This window comes from Oryctolagus cuniculus, chromosome 2 (assembly GCF_964237555.1).
Source record: "Oryctolagus cuniculus chromosome 2, mOryCun1.1, whole genome shotgun sequence".
NCBI classification, from domain to species: Eukaryota; Metazoa; Chordata; class Mammalia; order Lagomorpha; family Leporidae; genus Oryctolagus; species Oryctolagus cuniculus.
The window spans coordinates 168,221,593-168,237,918 of NC_091433.1; the positions used below are offsets into that span (position 1 = coordinate 168,221,593).

General features: G+C 37.2%; 1 long non-coding RNA gene across 1 annotated transcript in view; it reads right to left on the reverse strand.

The window, feature by feature from the left end:
* Nucleotides 1–10,899: 10,899 nt before the first annotated feature.
* Nucleotides 10,900–16,326, reverse strand: part of LOC103347703 (uncharacterized) — a 141,571-nt gene continuing 136,144 nt past the window's right edge. The window contains exons 6-7 of the long non-coding RNA XR_011386938.1: nucleotides 15,854–16,077; nucleotides 10,900–12,534 (exon numbers count right to left, since the gene is read on the reverse strand). This is a non-coding gene — a long non-coding RNA (uncharacterized lncRNA). The remainder of the gene's footprint in view (nucleotides 12,535–15,853; nucleotides 16,078–16,326) is intronic.

The window sequence follows — 16,326 nt, forward strand, 5'->3', positions numbered from 1 at the left end:
AGCAAAGGCTAGGGCAGAGGACGGCTCATTTTTATTATGAAACCCAATGGACTATTGGATTTTCTCAAAATCATATGTATACATTACTTTGGAGATATCAACTTGTCAATTAGTAGAAAGATCAGACTGTAATATCTGACAAATCCTGAATCTAAATTTTACTGGCTGTGAGAAATTAATGCAATAGAAACACCAATTTCCTCATATGCAAAATGACAAAAATAATGCCAAACTTAAAGCTACATCCTGAGCATTAACTTTTAAAAAGTATCTGTTGGGACTGGCACTGTGGCATAGTGTGTAAAGCTGCCGCCTGCAGTGCCAGTATTCCATATGGCCTCCGGGTTGAGTTGAGTCCCAGCTGCTCCACTTCTGATCCAGCTCTCTGCTATGTCCTGGGAAAGCAACGAAAGATGACCCAAGCCCTTGGGCCTCTGCACCCACATGGAAGACTTGGTTCCTGGCTTCGGATCTGCACAGCTCTGGCCATTGTGGCCATCTGAGGAGTGAACCAGCAGATTGAAGACCTCTCTCTCTCTCGCTCTCTCCCTCTCTGTCTCTACCTCTCTGTAACTCTGCCTTTCAAATAAATAAATCTTTTTTTTTTTTTTAAGTATCTGGCCATTGTTACTCCAGCTCTCTCTCTTTTCCTTTTGGAAACTTTATCCCTCTCTTTCAAATAAACTGTCAAATTGCGACTAAAATTCATTAAATTATGTTTGAAACAACACATTTATTCATTACTTACTATGTATAAGCTAATGATGATAAATTCTATGTATAATTTCTCATCAAGGGCATTACAGTGGGGTTGGAAATAAATCACACAGTTGCATTAGAGATTAAATTCAGTACTTTGCACCAACAGTAAGAAAATGCCATATGAAAAATTGTTATGCCTATATTTATTAATCACTGCAATTTACAGGAACTTGTTACAGATTAGAGGAGATGTGGAGTCATGGAACATTCCATTAAAGTACTCACATTTCTGTCAAAAATATACAATACAGTCTTTTCAAGGAAATAAATGTTAAAGTAAAGGAAATAAGGGAAAAATTACTTGTCTTCAGAGATACTGAAACGGGCAGCACCTGCAAATATAGGAAGGCTTTTGTTAAATAGACATGAGAGAGTGCAGTACTTGCATTAGTTGCCTGTCTTTTATGCCTACAAGTACCTCTTCATTCTATGTTTAAAAATAAAGTGATTCTCTTTAGGGGTTCAGAATTGTCAGTGACATTGTTCTTATCCCTCTTATCCCCCAACCCCTCCTAAGAGGTGAACATGTACTCTAAACTAGACCAATCACTCTGTGATCAGAGAATTTTAGTCTTGATTAAAGAGGGGCCCATGGACCAAATGGCTGTTGGATTTGGGCCCGTAAATTACAGCACTTTAAGCATGGCCCATTTTCTGGTTCTACCCAAGGGCCTGCTTCTCCTTTACTTTAATAAGGTCCTCAGCATCCTGCAACTTATTTCTCTCTGTGTGTATATGTACCTCTCTCTCTCTCTCTCTGTGTGTGTGTGTGTGTTTATGTAGCTTTGCTTTAGCTCTCTTTTTCTAAAAAATGCGTTAGAATCCATTTCTATTGACTATAGTGAAGAGCTCTAACATTTGAACTTGTCTGACATGTTTCTATAATTCTAAAACATTAATAAATAAATTTATCAAAAATTCATATAATTAAGATGTGATTTAGGAAAAGTTGGAACAAGAGGAAATATATTATTATGTGCAATTAAGAGGATTCAAAAGGAGTAGAAGGTTATGAGGCATGGTAGTAAAAATGGTATGTTCCAGTGGAATGAGCATAAGACTTTGTAGTTTAACAAAATGGGTTGTAATCTTAGCTTCTGCCCTGCCCAGGTTGGCATTTGCCTAATCAAGTTACTCTCACATACTGAACCATGTCTCCCCAAATTTTTATAATGTGGGAAATAACAATCCACTGTCATGTTTTGAATTTGTAAATAATTTGTAAATTATAATCCATAAAGCAGTGTCTTTTCAGAAGTAAGTGCTGAATTAATACTCTATTAGTTCATACATTTAGTAGTTCATACATTCATAAGTGATGGGATTCTACAAGTCAGCTAAAAAGCAAAATAGACACTGACTTCTAGCTTTTGAATCTGCACAATATGTGATGGTAATAACATTTGGACAGGGAAGAGTAGTTGGTTTGGAAGTGGATGGGTACTATGGTTTGAATGTTCATGTTCCTCCAAAATCCACATATTGCTATCTAATATTCTACGTATTAAAAAGTTGAGCCTTTGGGATGTGACACTGTCATGATGGTTCCACCTTTGTAACTGGGATTAATGACCTTGTTAAGGAGGCCTGGGAGTATATTTTTGTCCCTTCTGCCATTTGAGAACACATAGAAGACACAATTTACAAAGACCAGGCCCCCTCTAGATGCCAAATCTATTGGTGTTTTGATATCAGACTTTTCAGCCTATGAGCAATAAATATCTTTTGCTTATTAATGACCCAGATTAAGGGATTTTGTTAGATTAGTCCAAACAGACAATGGAGAAGAAACTGGACTGGTTCAAATACAAAACTGAATTTTTGGCATGTAGATTTTGAAATGATTTTCTCAACCTTTAAGAGCATGCTGAGGTTTAAAAGAAAAAAAACTGAGTCACTGTCATATTGTAGAAAGTTGAAAGATATGGTAACCAAGTTAGTGACTGCAAAAAAGCATATGGATGGTGAACTCTGATATTTGTTTAGTTTATCTAAAGGTTGGGTAAAGAGGAAGAACCCATATAGGAGACAGGGAAGATGCAGTTGGTAGTGGGAAGAGGGCAACAGGACATCAAGGAAACCAGAGAAGAGACTTCCAGCGGGAGGTTTTCACTCTGCGGCCTCACATGCTCATAGGCTGCAGTTAGGAGAAGAAATGTGAGCATTAAAATGAATCCATTAAGTTGTCTCATTAATGAGGCTTCTCAGATTTGTTTCAGCAAAATCATGAAAGTAGAAATAGATGCAAAGAACTGTGAGAGAAACTCCTCATTTGTGCTTCCGACAGCTCTTAGTTATGCTTCAGAAGTCATTTGGAGAGTGGCATAGGATACACGCACACAGAGGAAAGTAAATAAAATGATCAGTGCTTGAATAATTAGAACTATTTGACAGTATAACAGAAATTGTACAGTTTATGTAGTTCATGCAAATTAATGTGTGAGCATATCCTACAAAAAGGAAAGAGCTTTAGAAGCCTCATAGTCCAAAGCCCACCCAGTGATTTCATTATCTCTCTTCAATATCAAGACAAGGTTCGCAATATTTTTTTACAATAAAAATATTTCCACTTAATAATTTATTCAAAATAAAAAACAAATATATCCTTTAATGTTATTTTTTTCTGTTCTTGACAAACAGCAGAATTTCAGGACATATTTTGACAGACTGTCCAAGACAGTTAATTTCTTTTTTGTGTTACTTTTCTCTAGTAATAGACTCCTTTGCCCTTCCTAAAGACTCATTCTCCTAGTCTTTTCATCATGAGAGCCTTTTATTTTTCATTTAGCTCTCTGCAGGCAATCATGATATATTTAATGATGAATATCATTTCCTGAAACTCATTAAATAATGCACTTTATATTTGCTCATTATAAACTTTAAACTGAAGTGCAAGAAGGGACATATTAGCAATCATTATTTTTTCTGAACCTGGAGAAACATTTTTCTGACCATCAACTCTTCTTTGCAGCCTTGCTGGGACAGGGTGAGTTCAGACCAGGAACTGGGGATATGTTCTCAGATTGGCTTTAGTGTCCATTCATCGATGACCATGACTCAGCTTACAATTTGTGTTACATTACCCACATGCATCCATTATTTTTCCTAGCAAATGTTCAAAAGAGAAAAGACAGCTAGAGAAAAGCTAGGAAATTATTTCAACACACTGAAAACTCTCAGTGCCAACTTAACATCCCAGTCATATCCAGCTATTTGCATGAGCAGTTATTAATTTTTTCCTCAGAGAAAAATGAGTGCTGGATCCTTAGATATGTGGCAGTGAGAACTGTGAAATTTTCTAGACAAAATGATTAATTGTTTAAAGTGAAACTTCAAGTTAAATGTTATCTGCTTCTTTGTGTTTTTTTTTTCCTTTCCTTTTTTTAATGGCTACATCTAAATACTTTGCTGAAATCTAAGTTAGTTACAAATATTTTGGATGTTATGACTTAGCAGTATTGTCAAGTTTATGCTAACAAAATAAAAGACATGATTATTTATTAAAATAGTTAAAATTTTGACTTTATCTTTGTGTTTTTCTGGCCAAAAATGCTTGTATTAGTGATGTTCAACATAATCAAATTACAAGAAATAACTAATCTGATACTTGTTATTTTCTTGGGAACTTCTTCAATTCATTCACTTATTTATTCAGCTACCATTTTTAAAAAAGATTTATTTTATTTATTTGAAATGCAGAGTTACAGAGAGAGGTAGAGCCAGAGAGAGAGAGAGAGAGAGAGAGAGAGAGAGGTGTTCCATCTGATGGTTCACTCCCCAAATTACTGCAACAGCCAGAGCTGAGCTGATCCAAAGCCAGGAGCCAGGAGTGTCTTCCAGGTCTCCAAGCGGGTGCAGGGACCCAAGGACTTGGGCCATCTTCTATTGTTTCCCTGGGCCATAGCAGATAGCTGGATGAGAAGTGGAGCAGCCGGGACTCAAACCGGTGCCCACATGGGATGCCGGTGCTGCAAGTGGGGCTTTAACCCACTGTGTCACAGCACCAGCCCCACCATTTGTTTGGTATGAAAGATATTCTAAATATCTGGGGAATATAGAGAGCATGAATATATACCATATATACCTGCCTGAAGAAGCACATTCTAGGAAAATCTCACAAAGAGGAGCCATGTGAAACAAGACTTTGAGAAGAAAAAAAACTGCCTGACTTTCCACAAAGTCAATAATAGTTTCCTTCTTTGTCATTGCCTGCATCTCTGACAAAAATTATAATGTGATAATTAAAATGAATAATAGCAGCTAATCCTTCCCAATTGTTTGTGTGCCAGTGTATGATTTGGGCACTTTAGTCACCACAAAGTTTTGTGGTGAGCACCTGACACAGGGTTGAAGATACCCCTTGGGATGCCCGCATCCCATATCATACAGCATGGCTCTGCTTTGAGTCTGCTTTATTGCTAATACACACCCTGGGTGGCTCAAGTTCCTGAATTGCTGCCACCCACATGTCAGGCCCAGATCGTGTTCCAGGCTCCTAGCTCTGGCCTAGCCCAGGTCCAGACATTGTTGGCATTTGGGAAGTAGATAAGTGAATGGAAGAGCTCTGTCACTGTCTCTCTGCCTTTCAATAAAATGAAAATGCATAAAGTTAACCCAAAAAGTAATGAACATAAATTCCACCAGCTCGTGGTCTTATCACACATTCTGATTCTTCAGATATTGTGATTCCATAAGTAATATGTAGATATATGTGTGTTTAACCTGAGGCCTAGACAATTATCATTTAACACTAAAAGCTTTTCAAATTTGAAAATGCGAAATTATCAGAACTGACATTCTCTATGCACTCCCTAATGCCTGCTTACCTAAGTTCTACTTTCTATTTGTTTTGTTTCTAGGATGATGAAAACTAAGCAACATTCACTGGGTATAAAACTAAGAGAGAGTATAAAATGAGAGGAAGGGGCATGAGTATGCTCAGCCAGATGTTGGAACTGGCAGCCTAGGACATTATTTTAAGGGAGGAACATCTTTCACAAGTCTGTCGGTTTCCTTCCCCTTGCATCACTGGCAATATTATTTTTTTACTAATGTCTATTTTCAATTAACTTTATATAATATGATTAACTATATGTTATTTAAAGAGTTCAACAAATAGTATGAAAAAAATATGTTCCTCAATAGTGAAGACAAGGGCTGTTCAAAGTTATTGCTTCTCAACATGTCAATGCCACTTACACAGATAACCTTCAGGTGCTCTATTATTTATCACAGGTCAGGGAAAATATATGGTATTTGTCCCTTTGGGATTGGCGTATTTCATTAAGTATTTTGTGTATTAGATTCATCCATTTTTTGGCAAATGGCTGGACTTCATTTTTTTAACTGTTGTGTAGTAGTCCAGCACGCACATTTTCCATAATTTCCTTATCCAGTCTTCAGTTGATGGGGATTTAGGTTGACTCCATGTCTTAGTTACTGTAACTTGAGCTGCAATAAACATGGGGGTGCAGATAACTCTTTTATTTGCTGATTTCATTTCTTTTGGGTAAATTCCCAGGAGTGGGATGGCTGAGTCATATGGAAGGTCTATATTCATATTTCTGAGGTATCTTCATACCAAATTCCTCAGGGATTGTACCAGTTCACATTCCCACCAACAGTGGACCAGGGTACTTTTCTCACATATCCTCACCAGCATTTGCTGTTTGTTCATTTCTGTAATGGGTGTGAGGTGATAATTCAATGTGGTTTTGATTTGCATTTCCCCTGAACATTTTGTTCATGTGTCTGTTGGCCATTTGGATTTCCTCTTTTGAAAAATGCCTATAAAAGTCCTTTGCCCATTTCTTAACTGAGTTATTTATTTTGTTGTTGTTGAGTTTCTTGATCTCTTTATATATTCTGGTTGTTAATCCTTTATCAGTTTTATAGTGTGCAAATAATTTCTCCAGTTCTGTCAGTGGCCTCTTCAATTTTCTGAGTGTTTCTTTGGCAGCAAAGAAACTTCTCAACTTGATGTAATCCATTTTGCCTGTGCCTCTTGTGGTCTTTTCTAAGAACTCTTTGCCTGTGCCAATGTTTTGCAGGGTTTCCACAATGTTCTCTGATAATTTGATGATATCAGGTCACAGATTTAAGTCTATATTTAATTTTGAGTGGATGTTTATGCAAGGTGTGAGGTATACATCTTGCTTCATAGTTCTGCATGTGGAAATCCAGTTTTCCCAGCACCATTTGTTGAAGACTGTCATTGCTCCAGGGATTGGATTTTAGCTCCTTTGTCAAAGAGAAGTAGGTTATAAAGGCTGTATTGATTTCTGGTGTTTCTATTCTGTTCCATTGGTCTATCCATCTGTTTTGTATCAGTACCAGGCTTTGATAACTGCCCTGTAGTATATCTTGAAATGTGGTACTGTGATGCCTCCTGCTTTGTTTCTGTTGTATAAGATTGCCTAAGATATTTGGGATATTCTTTGTCTCCATATGAATTTCAGCACCATTTTTTTCTATATCTGAGAAGACAATCCTAAGGATTTTGATTGGTATTGCATTTAATGTGAAAATTGTTTTCAATGGTATAGACACTTTGATGATATTGATTCTTCCAATCCGTGAACATGGGAGATTTTCCATTTTTTGTATCTTTTTACAAATTTATTTTGTATCTTTTTGTATCTTTTTACAAATTTATTTATTTATTTGAAAATCAGAGTTACACAGAGAGAGAAGGAGAGGCAGAGAGAGAGAGAGGTCTTCCATCTGCTGCTTCACTCCTCAATTGGCTGCAACGTCCGAAGCTGCACCAATCTGAAGCCAGGGGCCAAGAGCCTCCTCCGGGTCTCCCATGTGAGTACAGGGACCCAAGAACTTGGGCCATCTTCTATTCCTTTCCCAGGCCAAAGCAGAGAGCTGGATTGGAAGTGGAGTAGCTGGGACTCAAATCGGCATCCATATGGGACGCCAGTACTGCAGGCAGCAGCCCCACCAGCTACGCCACAGCGTCGGCTCCAGTTTATTTCTTTCTTTAATGTTTTGTAATCCTCATCATAGAGATCTTTGGCATCCTTAGTTAAATTTATTCCAAGATATTTGATTTTTTTTTGTAGCTATTGTTAATGGGATTGATCTTAGAAGTTCTTTCTCAGCTGTGGCATTGCCTGTATATACAAAGGCTGTTGATTTTTGTGTACTGATTTTATATCCTACTACTTTACCAAACCCTTATGTAAGTTCCAACAGTCTCTCAGTGGAGTCTTTTGGATCCCCTAAATACAGAATCATGTCATTTGCAAATAGGGATAGTTTGACTTCCTCCTTTCCAATTTATATCCCCTTGATTTCTTTTTCTTGCTCAGGCTAAAACTTCCAGGACTATATTGAATGGCAATGGTCAGAGTGGGCATTCTTGCCTGGGTCTGGATCTCAGTGAGAATGCTTCCACCTTTTCCCCGTTCAATTAGGATGTTGGCTATGAGTTTGTCATAAATTGCCTTGATTGTGTTGAGAAATGTTCCTTCTATATCCAATTTGCTTAGAGTTTTCATCATGAAAGGGTGTTATATTTTTCAAATGCTTTCTCCTAATCTATTGAAATAATTATATGGTTTTTGTTGTTCAATCTGTTAATGTGACATATCACACTGATTGATTTGTGAATGTTGAACCATCCCTGCATAACAGGGATAAGTCCCACTTGGTCTGATTACAATGTGCCATGATGAAGATCTTTTCTGGTCATGTCTATTAGGTGTTGTATGTGCTTCCTGTACTTGGATGTCCCTTTCTTTCTCCAAATTAGGGAAGTTTTCTGTTATTATTTCACTAAAAAGGCTTCTAATCCTTTCTCTCTTTCCACACCTTCAATAACTCCTAGGATACATATGTTGGTCATTTGACAGTATACTGTAGATTCCCAACAGTGTTTTTAGTTTTCTAATTACTTCTTGTTATTTTTGGTCTGACTGTAAAATTTCCTGTGATTTTTCATGTTAAAGCTTTCCACTACTTTTTTTATTTGTTCCATTGAATTCTTCAGTTCCAAGATTTCATTTTGATTTCAAGATCTCAATTTTGCTGGAGAAATTTTCTTTCATGTCATGTATTGATTTCATTAGTTTGTGTATTTGCTTCTGATTACTTCTAAGTAATACTATGATCAATTTTTTGAATTCCATTTCTGGCATTTCTTCAATCTCCTTATTTCACTATCTAGTATTGAAGTGTTGTGTTCTTTTGGGTGCATCATATTGTTTTCCTTATTCTTGTTTTTTGAATTGTACATTTATTATTTAGCATTATTGCATATACTCATTGGTTTTTTGTTTATTTTTTCCCTGTGGTGGCTTTTATATTTGGACTATGCCTCTGTGGATTAGTGGAGTGTCTATTTTTTCAGTGAATACCTACAGCCCTGTGGCAGGTGTGGCCAGGGAGCTCTGTTCAGTGCTCCAGTGTGGAGAGAGTGTTCACACTGACACCCATGTTGGGCATGGTAAATCTCTTTTTTTTTTTTTTTTATTAGAGGAGAGGTTTGTTCTGCTCTGTTGGAGTAGTATCAGCTCAACTCCTTTCTTTAAAAGAAACCAGTGTCTCAGTGCTAGCCCTGTGGGTATAATATTCCTCTGCACTGCCACAAGAACCACACAAAGGATCTGTGCAGTCCTTGGTGTAAGCTCTGATTCTGTAGCAGTGACCCTCACCAGGGAATCAGGGAGCCCTGAGTGCATGGAGCTTCCCACAGTGACTGCCTAAAGTCCCAGCCACACCCTGAGTCCTCCCACATAGCCCCAGTGAACAGACCCTTGTCTGTTCTCCCTGCTAGACTCAGGCATCTCTGCTTGGCTGGTTGCTAGATGTGCAGAAACGAGCTGGCGCAGCTGTTATGTATGTCCCAAATGGTGCCCATCCTCTCTCGGCTTGTTACAGGATGCCATTGTGGGGTCACTGGGGAGAAGCATGCCCCTTTTTTTTTCCCCTTCTTTAGGTTGGCAGGTATACTCTCTCCTACAGGGCTCCCAGCCGGATTCCCTACAGGCTCTTCCTGCAGCTTCCTGCAGTGGCTTGGGCTCCTGCAGTCTGGTCTCACTTCACTGTGGAGCTAATGCTGAGGTTCTTGGCTGCTGGGGTCCTGAGTTGTGTATCTCCACAACCACCACATAGGTCCACAGTATCCCTCTAATTTGTGTGGAGTTTCCTCTGCTGTTCCCCCACCTCTTCCCTGAGACTGCACTCTCTCCACATTTTTTAAAACTATCTTCTCCTAGACTAGACCAGTAAGCTCCCTCCCTACTCCACCATACTGATCCAAACCCTGCATTCCACTGGAACATTTAATAGTGAGATACAACTACAGACAATTTTCCTGGCCAGCTCCTGCCATGTGTGAGTGTGCCGTACTCACCAGTCTCCATTAAGCAATATGATGATAGCAGCCCTCTGAGATTTATATTATCAGTTGATGATGACAGGGTATAGATTTTCAAACTCTGAGCTCTGAACTCACCTAGGCTTATTAGTGAACCCTTTGTTTCAACTTAGAAACATCATTGTATTCCGTTCTCATCTGGGGAAAGTAAATGCCATCCTGCTGTGTAGGCACAGTGAAGACAATACAGGTCAACCTTCGTCTACCATCCTTTGGAGACACAGGTAGGAATGTAGACACGGATTTCTAATGTGATCTTTTGTTCTACACAAAGTTTATATATAGTGCTTTCCTTTGATATGTTTATGTTATTTCAATGGTATATGGATCTTGATTTGTTTCCTTAACTAAAAACACACACCTGCATGCATATGAACACACAAACACACACGGTCTCAAAAAATTGATTATGTAATTTTGGAAAAATAAGTTCTTCTGATTTAAATGCTTTAAACGTAGCAGGTTCCAGTTCAGAAACACTTTCCTAGCATGAAGTCTAGAGAGCCTAGGTTCAGATGTAGCTGGAGTACAGGAGTTTGGAGTCTATCTGAAACTCTCCTGTTTTTTTTTTTTTTCCTACAGTGTGTTTCAGATTTCTTTCCTGACATAGAAGTAAATCCGAAAGTAGAAAAGGAATTAAAAATATATAACTCCATGAAATGGAATTACTTATTTCAAGCACATGAACTACTTTCTGAAAGTAAACCTTATTTCATCTTCAGATGCATGGGATGGACAGGAAAAAGATTTATTTTATTTTCTAAAGGGTATCAGAAAAAGGGAGGAAATAAAATAAACTGTAATATCACAGAAAAATGTACTATGTGTTTATGTGGCTAGCCAATATGGCCCAAAAGTCATAATTACTAAAGGATAGAGTAATGCTTATAACAGTTATGATAAAAAAAAAAAACTCTAATCTGATTATTTCCTGAAAATCAAGAAAGAGTGGCATGATACCATGTAGTCATCAGTTACAATTAAGAGCAAAGCAATAAGTTGGTGATTGTTATTTTTTCTTTTCTATTTTTTGAAGATGTATTCATTTATTTGAAAGTCAGGGTTACACAGAGAGATAAGGAGAGGCAGAGAGAGAGAGAGAGAGAGAGAGAGAGAGCCTCTATCCCCTGGCTCACTCCCCAACTGGCTGCGATCTGATCTACACTGGGTCTCCCACAGGGGCATAGGGGCCCAAGGACTAGGGCCATCCTCCACTGCTTTCACAGGTCATAGCAGAGAGCTGGACCATAAATAGAGCAGCTGGGACTCAAACCGGTGCCCATATGGGATGCTGGCACTGCAGGTTTTGCCACAGCGTGGGCCCATTCTTTTCTATTCTATATAATGTAGCAAGTTCTTTCATTGATTGAACATTATCTATGGAACTGTGGGACAACTTCCTATGATACCAGTGCAAGATGAAGAGATGCTTTTGTATCCTATGCACAAATATCTCAAATCACATCCTCCACTGCACTCCCTGGCAACAGCAGAGAGCTGGCCTGGAAGAGGGGCAACTTGGACAGAATCCGGCGCCCCGACCGGGACTAGAACCCGGTGTGCCAGCGCCGCAAGGTGGAGAATTAGCCTAGTGAGCCGCGGCACCGGCCCCTGATACATATAAATTATAAATATTGATGGGATACCATGTGATGTTTTAATGCTTTTATACATTGTATAGTGTTCAAATCAGGGTAAAAATATCTATCTCCTCAAATGCTGATCATTTGTTTCTGGTGAAAACATTCAAAATCCTTCCTTCTGGCTTAAAAAAAATGCAGTACATTATTACCTATAACACCCTACTATATAATAGAACACCAGAATTTCATTCTTAATAATCAACCTTTCCCACTTTCCTCCAAACATCCTAGTCTTAGCATCTGATAACCACCATTCTATTATCAACATTTACTTAAATAAATCTATTGAAGAGATACCTATATTCTATTTGTTGCATCATTATTCACAATAGTAAAGAAATGCAAGAAATGGAAGCTACCTATATATGCCTATCAACCAGTTAAGGGAGAAAGAAAACGTGGCACATATACATAGTAGACTACTACTCATCTATAGAAAAGAATGAAATCTTGCTGTTGCAACAACCTGGGTGGAGCTAGAGATCATTGTATTAAGTGAAATAAATGAAACACAGAAACATAAGGACCATGTGGTCTTACTCACATGTGGAATCTAAAAAATTGATCTCATAGATGTTGAGAATCATTCCTATATAATCAATGCTGCTTAGAAAGTCCTTCTTTATTTGTTGTTTAGCGTCCTCAACTGTTTTTGTATTTTTGCTTACCTGTTCTTAATGCTTTCTCCATTGCAGCCTTTCGTTCATATAGTGCCCAGAAACTTTTATTAAGTATTACTTCCTGAAAAGAATTGAGGGAATTAAGATATCTTTTGTCCAACTGACAAGAAAATTGAGCTTTTGACAATAAAAAGCAAGAATATTCAAAAGAACATTTCTTTAACAATTCTTATTTTCCATTTCAGAATTCTAAGATAACCAGTTTGTGGCCTTCAACATTCGTTTCTTTTTTAATTTTAATATTTAGAAAATTTCAACAAGGTAGTCTAACTGAAATAATTGAAAAGTATTTAATTCTTATTAAGACTCTACCAAGCAAAATGCAAATTATTTTGCAAGAGGAAAGTAAAACAATAAAAGACACAGATAGAACACATTCAAGAACACCTTACTCAGAACTACTTAGACTATTATTTATTTATCTAAAATGCAAAAAGACAGACAGAGATGTCCTATCCCCTGGTTCACTTTCCAAATGTCTGCAGTAGCTGGGCCATGCCAAGCTGATGCCAGGCTTGAGAAACTTGATCTGGCTCTTCCACATGGGTAGGAGGGCTGCAGTCACTTGAATCATCACCTCTTGACTCCAAAAGTGTGCATTAGCAGGAAGCTTGGACAAGGGAAGGGACTGGATTCAAACCCAAGTACTGTAACATGGGATGCTGTGTTCCAAGAAGCATCTTAACTGCTATGCAAGTGCCAACTCCTAGCTCATCATTTATAGTCAAAATATGTCTCTATGGCAGAACTACTGTGAAAAGGGAGTTCAAATATCTGTGCAATTATATTTGTTGATGTCATTTGGTTTATTTAAGTTCATACCATGGCTTTATCATGTATATTCAAGATGTACATTTAAGATCATGCCATAACCTTCTACATATGTGGCCTTCTAAACCCAAGAAAGATTGGAGGTAGTTGCTAAGCAACAACTATGGTATTAGCAGTAGATATAGAGAAGCATTTCTTGCTTAATTAATAGATTTTAAAATAAAAGAAGTATAGTAGGTAGAGAACCCATTAAGTCACATGTTTCAGTGAAATGGTAGAAAACCAAATTTTAGCTTAAGTGTCAGATTGTTTTGCTACACAGGGGTTTGTTTTCTTTAAAATATTAGTATATTTTTTCAAAAGAAGCAACAGAATGAAGCCTTTTCTTTAAAAATATAATGTTTTATAACCTATTTGAGTAGTAAACAAAAAGTAGATTCTGATGTGGGTTTTCATGTAGTCCAACAAAGGTAAGTAGAACAGAGAGGGAAAAAATCCAATGAAGAATGTAGTTTAGAAAATTGTGTTTAAAGATGTGATGTATAACACCAATATCAGAATCATTGAGGGTGCATATTCTTAGATTTTCAAGATTTAAAAAAAAGACCTATAAAGGAAAATGTTGAAGTTCATATCTGAATATACTTAAGCTTACTTGTCAGGCAGATATTTAGATTTTTGAGAAAATTGCATATGCCTTTCTATATATTAATATAGAATCATATATGTTAACACTAAGAATTGTATGCCTAGATTTCATTTTTTGCAGCCAAATAGACTTGTCTTTAAATAAATTTAAACAAAATTTTTGAAGCACCTTCTTATATTGCGCTGTCTTATCTATTATATTAAGTCTGGAGCCTCATCCTTTCTAGGTATCTACGACCTTATTTAAATGATCCAAAACTTGGATGTGTTACCATCTGCTTGATCCCTTGCAACAAAATAATAGGGATAATAGAGAGAGGCTTGTTCACACCTTGAATCCAGGATACCTAGGGTCAACTTCAAAGATGAGAAATGCTACAGCGATAGAACAAGTGGAGACCAGGAATAGTTAAGTGTGGAGGAATAGCTAAGATGTTTTCATGTAGAGCTACAAGTTACCTCATATGAGATAGCATATGAGTTAAAGTAGATCATTGTAAAAATCAAGAGAGGGAACAGGAGAGGAAGGAGGAGGAAGGGTGGGAGTGGAGGTGAGGGCGAGGGTATTGTGGGAAATATCACTATGTTGCTAAATCTGTATACATGAAATAGATGAAATTTGTATACCTTAACTAACATTTTTAAAATTTTTTTAAAAAGAATCAGCTTGCTAAATTCTCATTAAAAAATAATAAAGGAGTCATTGGATTTGAGGACCAGAAGAACGTGGTTTATATCTTAGCTATTTCTCCTCTAGTTTTGTGTACTGGAGCAAATTACTTAAACATTAATTACTTAGATTTTAGCTATCTTTAACACAGTTATTTTATTACTACGTTTCTGCTGATGTTATATTTTAGATTAGCAAATAATGAAAAAGAAATGAATGCTTAGGATTAGTGCTGATGAAGAGAATTAATATTTCTATTCATAAACAGACAGTTTCAGGCTCCAAGTAAGTATTTCCCAGGACTTAGGTGAACAGAAATATGTGGGTGTGTGTTTGAAGACATGAAAAGGCAAAGGAACTGCAGAGATGAGCAGAGGTAATTACATGAAGCATGCTCGAGAAATAAGCAAGTTCTGACAATTGGGATAGAGTGTGCATCAGCAAACAGGTTTCCATTTATTTTACCTGTGAAGTGAACTAAAGGTCTCATCATAGATTGCTTTAAGATTAACAAACACATTATTCTAAAAAGCAGCAACAAAAATAGCTCCAGAGGAACTGCAAACATATTTTTTTATCCATACCACAAGTACACTCAGACAGGATGTACCACTTGACTTCTGGGATTTTAAAAAATTGCGATCTGATTACTTTTAATTATAAAAATTATACATCAATTCATTTTCATTGTCAAATTTTAATAGAATCAGATAAAGAAAATGTCTTCTGTAATCTATTTTTACTGCCAACAACCGTGTGCTCTATCCCTATAAATTCATTTAGAAATTGTTTCTTGCTTGTTTGTTTCCAGGTGTGCATGAATGCTATATTGAAAGTGTTACTATGTGACTTTTTTGAAATCACTTAACAATATGTCCTGGAAATTTGTCCATGTCTACAAACACCACACATAGCACATACATAATTGTCCATACATATATGTACACAACACATAAAGAATAAATGATTTGTTAAGGCTACATAACATTATATACCATAGAGTAATCAATTTCCATTTAATGACACTGTAGGTTATAGTCTTGCTAGTTAATTTTATCAAAGCCCTGAAACTAAGTGGCTTATCACAATCATTTCACTTGCTTACAAATATGGAATTTGTATTGGTCATAGAGGGCAGAGTTGTCTATGCATTACCAGCTGGAAACTCAGTCCTTCTACCTGTATGTCTCTCCAAGTGGTCTGGGATTCCACAGGCAAATGTACTAAATCATGGTGGCTTGATACTATGGGCAAATGTACCAAGAAGGACTGTGAGTCAAAATCATCTTACCTTTTGTTACCCAACCTGGGCAAACAATCTCCTGTCTCAGCCAATGTTGATCACTATCTAGCTGTGTAGAGTCACCTTTGAAGTAGATTAAGTAGCCAGTATTCAAGCCACCCCATCTGATGTCTACATAGTCCATAGAACTCTGACAGTAAAGCCACAAATCCAACGCAGATTTAAGGAGAGGGGACACAGATTCTTTCTCGTAAGGAGGGAATGTTGAATTTCTGGAAAATCATATGGAAAGAGAAATGTTCTTATAGTTATTTTGTAAGAATAAAATATCAGGTGGGTACCTATTTCCTAGTGGTTAAGTTGCCACTTTAGACATCAGCATTTCATATAAGAGTGCCTAGGTTCAAGCCCTGACTCTGCTCCTAATATCAGCTTCCTGCTAATGTGATTGGGAAGGCAGAAGAATACAGTCCAAGTACTTGGATCCTATTACCGAGGTAGGAGACCTATATGGAGTTCGT